Here is a 15,002-nt window from a genome sequence, read left to right on the forward strand (position 1 = left end):
TATCAGTACAAAGGTGGAGGAGATAGACACTGAGGACATTCAGTACATACCAAACCAGAAATCCAGAGGTTCCTAATAGCCCATCACTGAAGTAGATTTAAAACAAACCCAACATGGCTCAGGGAATTTTGTGGAAGAGGGGGTGGAAAGATGTTTAGAGACACAAGTTGGGACATTATGCACAGAGACATTGTCTCTTCCCCATAACTGACAGCTACCCCAACAATGCATGACCCACAATTCCTATGAGGGTGACCTGCACCCCCAGTGAGGAGGGTTCCTTTGGAAGGTGGGCAAAGCTGAGGGGGAGGATGGTACCAACATCAGCTGTTTATATACTGAGTATGTCCATAACCAATAAAAAAAAATAAGCAAGAGGTAAAGTAACAATTCACAGAAACCAGGAGGAATTTCTAGAGGATAGTGACTATGAAAATAGTGTTTTAGGGAAAAAAATTGAATGAGAAGAAAAATGAAAATAGATAAATAAAAATAAATAAATAAAAAGATAGTAGCAAAATGTGATGATCTTGATGGGCAATTTGACAATTTAGAATGACCTAGGAGACACTTCTAGGTTTGCCTTTGAGGCCATATCCAGAGAAGTTTTGCTGAATAGGTACAGCCCAGCATGAATACAGGTAGCACCATTTCATAGACTGGAATACTAAACTGAATAAAATAAGGAAGCAAGCTGAGTATTAGTATTCATTTCAGTTCTCTCTCTTCCTTTCTCAATTTCTGACTGCAGTCACAATGTGATCAGCCACTTCATACTTCTCCTGCCATGACTTCAGGGCCCAAATAGATGTTATTTCTTCCAAACCATGAGATAAAATAACCTTTCTCTCTTTAAGTTGCTTTTTTCAAGTATTTTGTCACAAAAAATGAGAAAAGTAGCCAAACAATGTGGTTTCATATTATATTTGCAATTGAGATCTTGAAGCACTTAATGTAGAAACAAGTCATAATTTTAAAATTCTTACTCTTCTGAAAGGTGGCTCTTCAAATATTAATCATTGCTTTTCAAATATGGTCATATAGTAATTTTAATTTTTACTATACTTGAATGGACAAATATAGGAGGCCAATAATTGAAAAAAATGACAAAAGTAAATTTGTGCTTGCATACGTGTGTGTGTGTGTGTGTGTCTGCATATAGCTCTGTATGTTGCCATTGCCCTTTCAAGCTCTGCTAGATATAGCCCACTATAGAGCTTCCTCACAGTGTGAGGAGCCTGTGATGAATGGAGGAGAGTGCTTTAGCATCTTAGTTTCTTCATGATTGCTGAATAGTCAAGCCACAGGGAACAACAGTAAATTTGTACCAGTCCTAAGTAAAGGTGAAAAAAATGAGAAGATTGTTGTTTTATCATCTTTTGTCTTTCCATATAAAACTAACTTTTTGATATATTGGTGAGGACTTCAGCATCTCGTGCTAAGCCTAAACCCCATAACTTCCATTAGACACTTGTCAGAATTTAGAGTTCTTTCCTGTTGGTATTTGGAAATTTTCCAAGATCAGTGTTTTAAATTTATTTGGGATAAGTAATTGATGTTGTAAGAATGCGTCAGGGTTCTGTATCCGAGTCAGGGTTCTGTAGAAGAATAGAACACATAGAGCAGATTTGGTTTATAAAATGGATTTATTGAATTAGCTTAAAGGACATGATGGAGCAATCCAACGGTAGCTGGCTGAAAGCTTGGCCTTTGAGGAACCAAGTACCTGTTCAGTACACAAGGCTAGATGTGTCAGCAGTCCCACTTTTACACTGAAGGCCTGGAGGATTCCACCAGAGCTGCTGGTTTTCAGTTCACATTGGAGTACTGATAAATCTCACTTCCAGTGTAGAGGATGGGTAGTTAAAACAGGGTAAATGTACATGAGTCTCATATGACTGAATTATGAGTGCAGGCAGGTAGAAAACACTCACTAGCGAGGACAGCCAGGTGCAAAAGGGACTGTATTGTCTTAGCTTCTTTATACATAGTCCACCCTGGAAGTGCCCCCAGTTCTGAGGAATGACTTCCTCCCTCAGTTAGTACTTCCTGGAAACAATCTCACAGACCTGTCTAAGAGGTGTGTCTCTTGATTCCTAATTTGATCAAATTGGCAACAGAATGTAACCATCACAGACTGTAATTATTGTGAGGAAGTTTTGTATCCTCCTCACAGATTTCTCTGGGCAGGTAACATACCCTTTAGTGCTCCACTATAGCATGGAAATGGAAGTGAAATTTGAGTGCATTTCAGCATGCAGAGAAGTCTGTGTTCGTTTGGTTAATGCCTTTCTTATGCAATTCTTCTGTTTTCTAATCCATTTTTGCTGACTTTTTAATTTGGTTTTCAGTAATATGCAGCAATCTCATCAGAGGATACATTTAGTGCAATGGCTAAATTACTGGTTGGAATTTCATTTTCTTTGGCATTTTAAGACACTCGAAGTAAACTGATAGTAAATGCTTTGGGAGTGATAGCCCTTCTTTATCAATGTACAGCTCACCATTTGCTGTTAAATTATTTCTTGAAATGGTTAGTTGGTGCAAATAATATTGAGAAGAGAAACATTAAATGTGTTTGACTAAGCTAAGAGCCTTAGCACATATTTTAAATTAGTATATTCAGTATTATCACCCTAATTCAATCCTGTCAAATATACTGTGTTGTAGGATGGCACATTTTTCAAATAAATAGTGAACAAGACAATGGAATTAGTTGACACTAACTGAATAGTAATTTTGTGGATTTTGTTTTCTATTTAAATGAGCTCCTAAGGATAAATTTGGAAGACTCTTTGGGAATGGATTGAGATGGTTCACAAATCTATTTTGACACATTTTGTTTGATAACTTGTTGGTTTGTAAAAATCCCCAGATAGAGTGCACAGTCAGGGTGAAATATAAGTGACAGAGGGGAGAAGGACACAAGGATAACAAACACCCACACACAGGGCTTTGACGCCTTGGGTTCAGTTTAGTACAGGCTTTCCTTTTCATTCCTCCTCCTCTCTCACATGAAAGAGGACACAGTCCCTGAAGCCCATTTCAGTCGCCCAGTTCAGCACTCATTATGCCATGTTTCTTTAAAATGTGTGATCTTCTTTCCATCATCCTAAGACCTTCTAGATGCCTGACCTATAAACAGCTGTGATCTCTCCATATTTTTCTATAGAAAAATTGTTCTTGACTTATAACCCACCTTTTCTCCATTATTTTTTTCATTGGCAAAATCACATACCTAGTTTCAAGTCAATACCAATGATGATATGTTAATATAAATATACATATATGTGCAAATATTATAAAATATATGGACAATAAAGCAAATTGTAAAATGTAGCAACATCAAAAAAGCCTAAGATGCTTTCTGCCTTTTCCATGTATATATTTGTTTTTAATTGACATAATACTTATAAATGTATATGGGATACATAGCGACAACTTGATATAGCATGTAAGGATCAAATCTAGGTAACTAACATTTTTGTCTGCTGTCAACATTTCTATGTTTTTGTCTCATTAAACAGTTAGCATTTCTATGTTTTTAGAACTTCTTAACTCATCTAGTTCACTATAAAATATATAATAAATTGTTGTAAACTATAATCATTATGCTCTGCTAGAGAATACCAGGTCTTATTCCTTCACTCTAGCAGTATCTGGGATTCTGCATTCCATACATTTTTGAGGGTTAAAAGCATGTGGTAGAAGATACTATGTCTGTGTGATTTTAGGTGAAGAAACAACAGATTTGAATTACATGTCTTTACTGATTCTTACTCAATTCAGTTATTTATACATATACAAATGAATCACTATGTTTTGACAATAGTGTACCAGTTTTGGAGGATAAGATATTTCAGCCCAGTTTTCATGTTGCTGCATATATTTTAGTATAATACATGGGATCTCTTCATGCAAGATAGATCCACTACATGGGAAATGAATAATATTTGATTCTTATTCCAGTAATTTTCCCTAGCCTCCAGTGAAAACCTGAGAAGAGCAGGAAGCAACATGTTTATTATATTTCTATATTCAGTACTTGAAACACATTGATTGTGACATTTGATGATAGTAATGTGCCTTAGTAGTACCATACTGTTTGGTGTGTAATTCTTAGGTGTTATGTTGCTATAATAACTGTGGTGTGTGTGTGTGTGTGTGTGTGTGTGTGTGTGTGTGTGTGTGTAAAGCAATCTTTTCTTTTTTGTCCCACAGTCAATTTTTCTTTGATCTAAAGAACTCTCTCCTTTTCTCTGAAGTTGTTCACAACATGGCATGATAGAAGCAGCACAGGTAATAATTACCTAAACTTCAATAGAAAAAAAAAGTACATGTTTTAAATGAAAGCTGTAAGCCCCTTGCCTTATGTCCTAGGATAGTTAAAGATGATTGAAGTGATTCCTTCCTGTATCTATCATAGTGACCTTTTCCCCTTATCAGAGACCAACGAAAGACACAAAGGTTATGCCTTTCTTGATTAATCTATGTGACAGGAGCAAATTGCTTGCTTTCTTTTGTTCCTTTTTTCTCCTATAGAGTGCCAGAGGCAGAAAGCTACTATGCTTCACTAGTGACTCATAAGAAAACTTAATAGAAGGTCTCTAGTGCCCACTGGCTTTACAGTACCTGATTGATGTAGTCTCAAACTTAAGTAGGCTACCTTCATTGAACTGAGCTCTTATGAGAGATCGAAAGAATCCTGGGAGAAGCACTCTCATACTGGCAGTGGTGAAAGTAGGCATGTCATATTTTACCACTAGTCATGTTAGCTATATTTATTAAGATACTATCTTGTTACCATCGCTACCTGTGAAATGATAGCAGGGCCTAAAACTATGTTAGATTTAATGATAAATGTGACGTGAGTTGTCTGTAAAGATTATGTCAAATAATTTAGGCAAATGTTAAGAGGACCTAGAAAGAACTTTGTAATCAAAGGTGATTACTATAATTATAGGTTGGTGATACCAAAAGAGCTCTTTGAGTAAATGCTGAGTTGATGACACATGGTCTTCATCCCTAGATGTCATTTTACCTCCTTTGACTGTACTATAGAAGGGCTCATGAGATTCACACTTGGAAACTTTCATTTGACTACCACCCATTATCCAATCTACCACGAGTAGCTTGAATAACTTTGTGGGGCAAACAGAAGCACCCATATCATTTTCTGATTTGGTTTACCTTCACCCACATATTCTCTGAAATTCTAAGAAAGATGATATACCACACCTTATATATCAAAACATAAGATATGATACATTTATTCCATGACACTAGAAGATATGCTACAAAATAGTGTTGACTTTAGAGGAAGACTCTATGATTCTTTAAAAAAATTTATCATTAATTTGTCAAAATAAAAAGCACTAAATTCATATTTTTGCAAAATCTTTTCATTGTGAGTCAAATACTAAAGCCTCTTAAATAGTGTTCTTTCTTCATATTTATCTTAGTAAAAGCAAGGTTTATAGTCCATCAAGTCAGCCTATTTTTGTATTTTCATTTATGGGGTTGGCCATAATTAACATGTTAAGTAATTAATGAGATATGAAGAGTGAAACTGTTATGACACTTTAAATCATTTCAAATCTCTTCAGTATTATTACATTTTTGATAGAGGAAATAAAATCCATGATGAAAAGGATAATTACAACCCCATCTAAGCTAATTTAACTATGGTTTTTAAGTATAGCTGGATCAGTCATTAGCCCTTCCTGACAGTGGTCTCAGAACATAGATTACTTACTCAGCCTCATATTATTTTGCATAACATTTCAGATATATCTGACAGGACTGAAAATATGTATGGATTTATTTCTCATGTTATCCCTCCTGTTAAACTTGGCTAGCTATGTCCTCTCTAAAAGCACTCTACCTTTAAATTTAAGCTCCCATAATCTTTCATTTTTTTCATATTTGGTTTCAATGCCAAATCCCTTCCACCCAACCTGGTGGAGGCATCAACTAGTGACAGTACCATGAACAGGTTGAAATAAGCACTCATGTTACCTAAGACATTATAGGGGATAGTGAATGAAGTTCCTTGAAAAGTTGTCTCCCCTCTTAGAAGAGTGGCACTCTCTAAAAACAATGGTATCTTGTCAAGTATCCTAGTATTTTCTAGATGCATCAATATGTCTTCTGTTTTACAATGAATTCACACAATTTTTTTTCTGTGAATTTGAGTTTGAGCATATCCGTGTCCTATTATCTTCTTTTGTTCCCTTTCCCCTGGCCCCATTCCAGTGAGGACCCTCTTCTTTGTAGGTTTTCTTCTTCTGTTGTGTTGCACCATTCATTTTATCCTCCTCCATCCTCCATGTCATGGTGATGGCCTCAGAACAGCATAGATATTGTGGAGGAATTGGTAGCCATAGTGGTGGGCCATGAATGTACTTCTTAGTTCATGTCAGGAGATCAGTGTCCAAAGTACTCCCTCCTGACATATGAGCTTATTTTTTTTCTGCCCCTTCTGCAATGTTTCCCAAGGCTTGGAGGATGTGATTTGTATCTCCTTTAGTTTTGAACTCTTAATAATTCTCTTGTTTTCTGCTTTGATGAGTTTTGAGTCTCCTCAGTGTCTACTATCATCACCATAGAGAAGCTAATATTTTAAAATTTTATTAATTATACTTTAAAAAGTTCATAATTTCAATGTTAGACTAACTCTACTTCAATGATTGACCATTTTGTCACAGTAATCATATGACTGAGAAATAGAGAATGTATGAAAATAATAGAAAGGTGTTAACACTGATTTTACCTTATTGATCCATGGTGGTCTTGGGCCAGTTCTTTAGTATACCACCTGTTTTCTGTCATGTCAATGGGGACAACTATGTATACTCTTTCCTTCAAAGGTAGTTGTATTAAATAAAATCTCATATAAAGATAGTTTTGAATTTGTTAAGTATTGTATTAGAAATATTATCATATTAAAACAAGTAGAGTCGGACTAGAGGGCTGGCTTAGTGGTTAAGGCCTTTGCCTGCAAAGCCAAAGGACTCTGGTTCATTTCCCCAGGGCCCACATTAGCCAGATGCACAAGGGGGTGCACGTGTCTGGAGTTTGTTTCCAGTGGCTGGAAGCCCTGTCACACTCATTTTCTCTCTCTCTTTTAATGTCAAATAAATTAATTAATTAAATTAAATTAAAAAAAAAACATGTAGAGTGGGACAGTAAATAGGTTTTTGTCTACAAAATATTGTGTTAGTAACCATGATTCAAATATTTCTATGAAACATGATTAATTATACCTAAAATGTCCCTGAAGATGAATGAGGTAGAGGTTATTTCTGGATACACAGCCTCTCTCAACTTATATTTCTTGAAAGTCATCCTGCTTTACAACCCCATCTATCTCACATTTCACCTGGAAGCTTTGCAAATGAAAGTTGTACTTACATTATTTCAAGCAACACCTTGTGGGGCACATCTGTGACCCAATTTTAGAAGGCCAAGATAGCAAATGAGAAACTCAAGGCCAGCCTTGGCTATGAGACCCTGCTTCAAAATAAATACATAAGTACCCTAAACAACAAATCAGTAATTAAAAAATATCTTTAGTTCCCCAAAAGATTATATAGTGGTATCATCAAATATATCTTTCTCTGACCACTACTTTCTTTTCTTACTGCCTTCTAGGTCAAAACTCCTTAAAGAACAGGAGTGTTACAGTAATTAATTCCATATTCAGAAGATCAGATGATTATTGGGTAGTTAACAGGAAACATTTGTAGAATTAGCTAGATAAGTACTGGAAATAAATAAATGGTAAGTCCATAATAGTTTCATTCCAATTCTTGCCTATAATACTAAAATTCATCTTTTTCTCTTTTGCTTGGAAAAAATGAAAAAAAAATGTATTATATAACACTAGTATTATAGTACATATCCTAAGTAAATAAACTTTTTGTAGGGAAAGTGTTTTCAATAATAAACATATTGCAGTAAAATTCCTTTAAAAGTCCTATTCACCTTGAAATTTATATCATTTCCCTAATGAAGTGTGTCCTATAATTAAGCTCTAAATATATAGTGCTAGTGTCTTTTAAGTTGCAATCCACCAACAAGCCTACCTGTGTGATTAATCAATCTCTTACATATTAGTGACTCTTTGAGTATTTGCCACCCCCAAAAAAGTGATATAGCTGAGATACATGGTATAAAATGACCGTCATAGGAATTTCTAGATGCACAATAGCAAGACTAAGTAAAGGGAGGGAATTTATTATTTTGCTGCTTTTTCATATCTAGAACTGAAACATAAGTGATTTGGTGTTTAAGTTCAGATAGTATCTGAGCTCCCACAAAGTGTCTTTCCCAGAACTCTGTCCTCCTCTTGCTCATCTCTGTATGTGCAGGCAATATACTAACTGTTGAGGTTCTTTCTTTCTGTTACTCTCAACAGTATACACAGACAGACATTAAGAGTGGAAGGAGGTAATGATGAGAATGGGAAATCAAGTTTGGAAACTTTCCATATGAACCTTAGAAATGCTAGTTTTCCCCAGACAGACATTAACAGTGCTAGATACTGTGAGAGTCACAGATCCATGGATGGACTATACTCCTGAGGACAATAGGGAGAGAATTTCTATAAGTGTTCTGAGTTAGAAATCTTCCAGATGGCAGACCTAAAAGTTAGTTGTTCCTGCTCAAAATACAGAGCTTCCTCCAGAGGAAGATAATACTTTCATCAGAGAGAATAAGGAACGCTTTCAATAGTTAGTTGATTCTGGAATTTGAAAACAAAATGTTTATCAAGGAATTTATATATGTTTTGATACATATGTTGAATAAACATACACATATTATCTTGATGTCATAATTAGAAGAGATACTCAAATTTGTGGGCAAAGTAATAATGTTTGGAGTCAAAAGTAAGAATAAAAATTACAACTTATATCAGTATAACATGGAAACAGCCTATGTAAGGACACTTCTGATCAGACAATAACACAGAATACAAAGACAGGCCAGCCCAGGTCATAATATAAAACAAACTGGAAAAGGTTACAGGACATAGAAGTCACAGTGGAGAGGTCCTCTCATGGACTTGGTGCTCATCTCTAATAAGAAAAATTACTGATTGATGCTCATAATTAAATATAATATAAAGGATATTATATATATTTATATTTATTTGTATTATTAATTTTATATATATATATATATATATATATATATATATATATATATATATCACTGATTGCATCTGTCTACTTATTTTTAAACTGAATTGGTTTTAATGCCTTTGTTTGTTTTGAAAATTAATATGAGAACAAACCAAAAGCTCAAATGTCATAAGCAATAGAACAATGAAAAACTTAAAGGATCCAAGCACAGGTACTTTCATATATTATTTCATTTACATTGTTCTAAACAATGAAAAAGTAGATGATGAGGAGGAGATAAGGATAACAGATTTCCAGGTGGTAGGTGACTGAAAATAGAGACTGCAGGGGTGCGGTGGGGGTGGGGCTCTGTGGTAGTAATATCTTTTTTTTTTTTTTTTTTTTACTTTTTCCTGGGCATTTTTATTGTGGTAAACTATAGATAATGTAGCATTTGTCATGCAAACCATTTTTATTAGATATGGACATAGTTAGTATATAAACAACGCATGTTGGTACCATCCTATCCCTTCTCCCTGCCCCTTTTCTGAAGAGGCCTTCCTCATCAGGGATGTATGTCAACCCCATGGGGATTGTGAGTCATGCATTGTGGGGAGGAGAGGCAGTGTCTCTGTATAAAATGTCCCAACTTATGGCCCTAACGTTCTTTCTGCCCCCTCTTCCACAAAATTCCATGAGTCATGCTGGGAGCATTTTAAATCTACTTCAGTGATGGCCACTTAGGAGCCTCTGGATTTCTGGTTTGGTAGGTGTTGATGTCCTCAGTGTCTATCTCCATCACCCTTGTGCTGATACCAGATTCACTAAGAAAGCAGCATTCTTGCTCATTTCCCCAACTCCTCTGTGGTTTCATCTGGGGCTGTGGTGTAGGGCACTGGGACATTTATCTCCTCAGGGCCATCTATAAAGAGAAACAGATTCTCCAATGTATAATAAAGTCAGTGCAAGTTAAGTAAGATAACCATTATTAATTTAGAGAGAATTTAAAGAGTATAGACCATCTTGTAGCTCAAGGTTAGTGGGAGCTTGACAAAGGAAAGCAGAATAATTATCTGGATATGATTCTGACTTGTTTCCCAGTTCCAGATACATTTTCAATCCAAGAGCAGTTGTTTACCCACCATGGCTGTGTGCCACTATTGCACTTGTATGAGCATCATGTCAGGTTGTTTGCTTCTGTGTTGCTTAGACTTTGAGTTGCTTAGAGAGATGTTGGCCTCTTTCACCTGGTAGCTCATGCAGTGCCTTCCAGCACTAGATGGGCTAATTGTCTGGGGATTGACTCTCCTTGGGATTCCAACCAGGTCTCTCCATGGTCCATTCTGACAGCTTATGGTGTCTTCAGCAGTAGGGTCTTACTATTAACCTCTGGTAGGTAATCAAGTGCTCTGACAGAAGTCTGTCTTGCTTGTTTTGGGAGATTTAGTAGGTCTCCCTGATCGACAGCTCATTGTATAAGTATACCACATCCTTATACAGAGGATTATAGGCAAGCACCAAGAGAAAATAAAAAAGAAAAAGACAGAGAAGAAAGAGAAATAAGAGAAATTTGAAGTTAGGTTTTATCTCACCCTCTCCAGAGCCCTTTCATTCAGGTGCCCCCCCTAAGGTCCTCTTGAGGGTTCCACCTTTTAGTCCAACTTCCAGGATATAGGACTCTATGGTACCAGTTCAATTTGCATTCAGTTTTGTGTCCCCCACCCCACACCCTTCCCCTTCCTCCAAGCCCTATCCTCCCTACTGTCCAAGCCTTGAGATGCTATTCAGGTATGTCAGCACCTTGAGCTGGTCCAGGTTAGGAGCCACAGATGATTGAGATCATGCAATAGTTGCCTTTCCATGATTGTGTGAGTTGTGCTTGTTATACAAATGTAATAACTGGGAAATTTTGTCCTGCTATACAGTTTGACTTGTTTATATTTTGCTACATGTCATCCTTCATTTGAATAATTTCAAAACAAGCACTCAAGTCAGGAATTTATTACACACAAGAAATATGTGGACAAATAAATTTCTTGTCAACAAGCATCACAATTATGATCCATACATCTCTGAACAATTTCTGACTCCAAATAGCCTAATACATTTTCCCATGATGCTTTGGCTTACTTTCTTCTCCCACACTGAATCATATATCTTCACATCCCCTGGAATGTCCTGTGCTTCATATGGTGTCCCGCTAAAATTAGGACCTCCACATCTAAACAGCTGAGCATCTTTAAATGATTTCTCATTGACTGTTATAATTTCTGTGTTTGTTGTAACTTATTTTTAAACATTAAGCCTTCATGAGTCAGGATCATCTCATCTTAAGCCATATTTTTATTTCTGTCCTGAAGGATGTGTCTGGGAACCTGGCCTATAAAAGGATCCGTATTCCATAAATATGTGTAGAACTTAATTGATACTTATACTAATTCTACTGTCTTTTCTCTCATTATATCTTCTAGGTCATCTTTACAGTCCCTCAGGTCATGATCTTTTAATCTTTGTTCTAGGGTAAGATTTCTCTAGGTTGTTCATTGCAATATAAGTAATAAAAGCAAATCTTTATTGTTTAGTTTTAAATTTGCAAGATTAAACTAAAAAAAGTAAAAAGAGCTAATTACTATGGAAATGGATGTCCCAAAGAGGCTAAGTTGATGTTGAAACCCTGGACCCTGCCATTTGGAGAGAGATCAGTTTTCTCTCTTGATTCAAGGATTACCATATTTTTCATCTTTATTTCAGGTAAATTCTTTCTCTCAGCAGTTATTTGTGCCTCTGTACTCATGTCAGTAATGCAGACCATGTTACAACATCTTCCCACCTGCTACTTGTTTGGCACATTATTCTGCGTGAGAGAACAGTGAACTAGCTGTAAATAAGTCCTGAGGAGAAGCTTCCAGATTGCAGCAGTTTAAACTCTGATTACTTTCCTCCTGGCTATAAGGGTGTTTTCTCCAACATTGAAATACCATTATTTGTTGATATAAGTTTTGATTATTGTTTATTACTGTTATCTATGTTTAAAAAATTAGATTCCTTTTAAAATCCAAGAAAAACAAAAGGGCCTGTAAAGCACAGCTCCATTGTCACTTAGTCCCTTTCCAAGCTCAAAGCTGTACTAATTAGACATGTTTTTCAGCAGTTACAAATATTTTGCCATATTACCTGAGGCAGAAAGACCCTGTCTCTGTTTATGCACATGAATTTTATTCTTTCTTCTTGTTCTTCCTTTGCAAATATGCCTTACAGAAGATTCCTTGGTATTTTCAAACTTTCATTTGTTTAATATTGAGCCTAATGAAAAATGTGCTGGTGGGCTTTGATAAGAGCTTTTAAATGATCACAACAAACCTCACTAGAGAGAAAAGCAGGGTGGTATGCTGTTGGTATGGAACATGGAGTAACCTGACTGGAATCTGGAAGAGAGTCAGTCCCCAGAGAGTTAGCTTGTCTAATGCCAGAAGGTGCTACATGAGCAACTGAGGGAAAATGACCATCATCAGTCCAAAAAACTCATGGTATAAGCTACTCAGCAGCAAACAACCTGATGTGATGCTCACAAAAGTGCAATAGTGGAACACAGCCATGGTGGATAACCAAATGCTCTTGATTTGGCTAACAGATCTGCACAGTGGAATGGAACCCATAGCTGGAACAGGGAAACAAGACAGAACCATATCCAAAAAATGAGCCCACTCTCCAATATCAATTTCCCAGCAATCGTGGGCCACCTATCGAGGGTCTAAACCTATTAAATTCTCTCTCAAATAATAATGGTTATCCCATTTATCTGGTGCTGACTTCACTCTCCATTGTAGAATTTGCTTCTTTTTTACAGATGGATGCCAAATCTGAGGAGACAATCAGCCCATCACATCTCACTAGTTCCCCAGCTGAAACCATAGAGTAAATGGGGAAATGAGCAAAAGTGCTGCTTTCTTGGTGAAAATGGTACCAGTACAAGGGTGAAGGAGATAGATACAGAGAACACTCAACTTCTAACAAACCAAATATCCAGAGATACAGAGTTTCCCAAGACCTCATCACTAATGTAGACTTAAAATGAACCCAACATGGCTCAGGGAAATTTGTGGAAGAGGGGGCAGAAAGATTGTTAGAGCCACAAGTTGGGACATTATGCATGGAGAAATTGCCTCTTCCCCATAACTGATGGCTAACCCCACAATGTGAAACCCACATTCCCCAATGAGAAAGGTCTCTTTGGAGAGGGGAGGATAGGGAGGAGGCTAACAATGATACCAACGTGGCTGTATGCACACTGTGTACATAACTTTAAAAAACCAAAAAACAATAACAACAACAAAAAATCAGGGTCAGGAAAATAGTCACATTACAGCAGCAGAAAAATATTTTTTTCTTTAAACATTAAAAACAATATATATTACTCTTTTAAATAGTGTGATGGGTTCTTTTTATTAAGTTTGGAGTGGTCAATGACTTTGAACATAATTTGCAATTTAAAGATGCCTCTATCTAGTGGCTAATTCATGACAAGGTCTTCAGTATTAATTCTTAATTTTATTAACAGCCTCTGATTCTCCTTTTTTCAATGGTAACAAAATGGGTTATCATTCCCTTGAATTGTGATAAAAGAAATAAATGGGTATTCCAGAAATATTTAGTCTGTGGCCTTTCATACCATTTTCCTTTCTTTTATTTTCTCCATATTCAACAGGAAGAGCATATATGGAGACTAAATGGCAATTATCTGATTAAAGCAAGATATTCTCCTTTCCTACTTTATCATTATTCTCTAAGTTTCCAATTTTTGGTGTCATTACATCCCTAGTCATGATGGCTCTGTCCATGGAGCCAGGGTTACCCTAAATCAGTTATTAAATGGAGATCAAGATAGAAATTTCAGTCCACAAGTGAATGGAGTTAATTATTTATTCTGTTGCTATATACCTCCTACAGTTTGAGATAAGTGAGACTATGAAAATTCAGAGGCCACAGGAGACATAATGCTTGCGTCTACTGACTCAGCTTTCATAGAGACCTTCTGCTGTCACTTCTTACTGCCCCAAGGAGATGCACTCTCAACTCCAACATGACTAGCTCCTGCTCTTAGTAACATTCTACTCCAGAAGGGCTAGATATCTTCTGTACCCAAAGTCAACACACAAGGGACATCTGTCCATTTCAAACCCACTGCTATCATGTTTCTCAAGTCCATGTATTACTGATAACTTCAAATCCATTGATGTATACAAATGTCCTCCCAGCATGTTCCAAGCTGGCTTAATATGTCAGTATATTGAAATATGTACATAGGTTATATTTTTTCTTTGTTATATACTCTATTGATCCAAACATGAAATTTTCCTTGTAGTTAGAAACAATAAATCCCTCTTTAAAAATAGAAAGAGATCTGGGTGTGGTGGCACACTCTTGTAATTCTAGGTATAGGAGACTCTCAGTTAGGAAGACTAGTTTATGGCACCCTAAGCTACATAGATCCTGTCACATAAAAACGAAAGAAAAACCCAAAGTAAGTAAATAAGTAAGCAAATATATAGCACAGAAAAAATGAGGAAGGGTAAGAGGAGGAAGAATGATTTTATTTTCAATACAATATAATATACTTTTCTCTTTTGGTGCCTCTTTGTAAAAAGCTGCAGTGGGTATGTTTAAGTAAACATCAACATCTATGGTTTTTGACAAAAGGATAATTATACTTCAATTCATTTATAAGATGTTGTAGTCAGGCTTGCATTGCTGTATAAATCACCAACAGAAGCTTTTGGGGGAAAAAGGTCTATTTTGGCTTACAGAATTGAGGGGAAGCTCCATGATGGCAAAGAAAAATGATGGCATGAGCAGAGGATGGATATCACCTCCTGGCCA

This window comes from Jaculus jaculus, chromosome 1, assembly GCF_020740685.1.
Source record: "Jaculus jaculus isolate mJacJac1 chromosome 1, mJacJac1.mat.Y.cur, whole genome shotgun sequence".
NCBI lineage: Eukaryota > Metazoa > Chordata > Mammalia > Rodentia > Dipodidae > Jaculus > Jaculus jaculus.